Raw genomic sequence first — 3,167 nt, forward strand, 5'->3', positions numbered from 1 at the left:
AACGCTCCCAGCATTGCCATCGCCTACTTGGTGTAGCCCCAGCTCTTCCCAGTGCGTGGGTGGAGGTGGGGGTTGAGCGAGGGCTTCACTGGGCAGTCAGCGCTGGGAGCAGGGGCTATGGGGGGGGCCTACAGTGTAATTTGGGGTGGCTGCAGCCCTCCCTGTAATCCCCCTTCCAGCTCTGCTGCTGCCCACCCTGAGCCTAGAAAAGCCTGGTGCAGCCCCAGCTCTAGCCTGTAGCTTCAGCCTCCCCACCCCGCCCCATGCAGATCCAGGGGCATTTATTGGCCAAATAAGCAGCCTCATCTTGCCAATTTCTGATACAGTCAAGTTTCTTTATATCGGTGCTGACCCGATATCGGACTGATGTATTGGTGCACCTCTAGTTATTTCAGATTAGCATCACCCTGTTCCTAATAGATTTAAACCAACCCGAAATAAGCTTTGTTTGAATCAAAATAAGCCATTTGCACTGATTTAACTCTTTTACTTTAAAAATAAGACCTCAGGTTAAACTGGTGTATCCTCAGAAAATCATCTGTTCTTTGTATTTTTAAGAGCAACTAAAGATAGATGAATTGCATTTTTCACAACACATGCCAACATAGCATAAGATAAAGATGAAAACTTATGTTTAACTACTAGAGGTAGGCAGAGTTGGGTATTCTGGAAAAAATGATTAAAGGGATACAAAGCCTGACATCTCAAATTGGCTCAGTGATAGTGTTCTCTGTCAGTTTTTCCATGACAGTTTTTCCAGTTTCTCCATGAGGAGCAGTCAGCCAACTTCAACCGTTCATGTAGGTTCTTAACCTCCAGGTAGGACCTTCACTTAATGCAGGAGGTATACAGTCCCACTAGGGGGAATGCCTTACTGGACTTGGTGTTGGCTACGGGGGAGGACCTGGTAGGGAAGCTGCAGATTCGTGGTCACCTTGCGGACGGTGACCACCAATCTACCAAATTAAGCATACAGTGTAGGGTGGGTAAGATAACTAGTAGGGTGGAAGTGCTTGACTTTAGGAAGGCTAACCTCAGTGTGCTTAGGAGTCTAGTCAATGACGCACTGCAGGATAAGAGTATAGGTGAGATGGGAGTCCAGGAAGGGTGATCGTTTCTAAAGAAAGTGAGCCTTTGGGCATAGAGGGAGACTATCCCAGTAGGAGGGAAAAGGGGGAAAGGAGCCAAAAATCTTCCTTGGCTAAACAGGGAAGCCTAAGGGCAAAAAAGAAGGCATATAGGCAGTGGAAGCAGGGGGAAGCTAACAAGGAGTATACCTACTTGGCCCACACTTGCAGGGAGGCAGTTAGAAAGGCCAAAGCAACTACAGAGCTGAGGCTGGCAATACAAATTAAAGACAACAAAAAGTCTTTTCTTAGGTATGTAGGGAGTAAAAGAAAGGCGCAGGGCAAAATAGGACCCCTAATGAACAAGGAGCAATTAGTGACAGACACGGGGGCAAGGCTGAACTATTCAATGAGTTTTTTGTCTCGGTGTTCCTGAACAGGGCTCAAGATAAGTCTCCTAATGCGTTCTTAGATGGGCATCAGAGGGACGCCAGCCTACCAACTGTCGACGCTGACTTGGTGCAGAGTCACTTGGATGGACTGGATGTGTTCAAGTCAGCAGGCCTGGATGAGCTGAATCTGAGGGTACTGAAGGAATTGGCCAATGGCACGGCTGTTTGAGCACTTGTGGCACTCGGATCAGGTCCCGGAGGACTGGAAAAGGGCCAAGTGGTCCCTATTTTCAAGAAGAGGAGGAAGGAGGATCTGAGTAATTATAGGCCAGTCAGTCTCACCTCCATCCTTGGAAAGGTCTTTGAAAAGATTATGAAGGATCATATTTGTGGGAGTCTAGCGGGAAAAATAATGCAGCAGGGAAACCAGCATGGATTTGTAGCAGGTAGATCATGCCTGACCAATCTGGTTTCATTTTATGACAGAGCTACAAAATGCTTAGATGCAGGAGTAGAGGTGGATGTCATTTTCTTGGACTTCAGCAAGGCCTTCAATATGGTATCTTATCCTATTCTCATAAATAAATGAACAGGCTGTGACATAGATGTTTACACGGTCTGGTGGGTGGCAAATTGGCTTAGCAGTTGCACCCAGAGTGTGGTAGTAGATAGGCTGGTATCGACCTGGAAGGATGTGGGTACTGGGGTCCTGCAGGGTTCAGTCCTTCAATATACTCTTCAATATCTTCATCAGTGACTTGAATGTAGGTGTGAAGTGTACTGTGTCCAAGTTTGAGGATGATACTGAATTGGGGGGTGAAATGCACACTCTGGAGGGTAGGGAATGATTGCAGGCAGACCTGGACAGGTTAGAAAAGTGGGCAGTACACAATAGGATGCATTAAACAAGGACAAGGGCAGAGTGCTGCATCTAGGGTGCCAAAATATCCAGCACGCCTACTGGCTGGGAAGTGACCCTCTCAGCAGCACGGAAGTGGAAAGGGATCTCGGAATCATAGTGGACTCCAAGATGAACATGAGTTGTCAGTTTCATGAAATCATCAGCAAAGCTAACCGCACTTTATCATGCATCAGCAGATGCATGACAAATAGATCCAAGAAGGTGATAGTTCCCCTCTATGCGGCATTGGTCAGACCGCAGTTGGAGTACTGCATCCAGTTTTGGTCCAGAGGAGGGCCTCTCATGGTTAGGGGCTTACATGACAAGCCCTATGAGGAAAGACTGAGGGACCTGGACCTCTTCAGCCTCTGCAAGAGAAGGCTGAGAGGTGATCTTGTGGCTGCCTATGAATTCATTAGGGGGACACAGCATGGGATTGGAGATGCTCTGTTCACCAAGAGGAGGGCCTCTCATGGTTAGGGGCTTACATGACAAGCCCTATGAGGAAAGACTGAGGGACCTGGACCTCTTCAGCCTCTGCAAGAGAAGGCTGAGAGGTGATCTTGTGGCTGCCTATGAATTCATTAGGGGGACACAGCATGGGATTGGAGATGCTCTGTTCACCAGGGTGCCTCTTGGGGTAACAAGAAACAATGGTCACAAACTGGCAGAGAGCAGATTTAGGCTAGATATTAGGAAAAACTCCTTTATGGTAAGGGTGGCCAAAATTTGGAATGGGCTTCCAAGGGGGATGGTGCTGTCCCCTACCTTGGGGGTTTTTAAGAGAAGGCTGGAGAGGGATCCGGC

Source organism: Alligator sinensis, unplaced genomic scaffold (genome assembly GCF_000455745.1).
Source record: "Alligator sinensis unplaced genomic scaffold, ASM45574v1 scaffold104_1, whole genome shotgun sequence".
NCBI classification, from domain to species: Eukaryota; Metazoa; Chordata; order Crocodylia; family Alligatoridae; genus Alligator; species Alligator sinensis.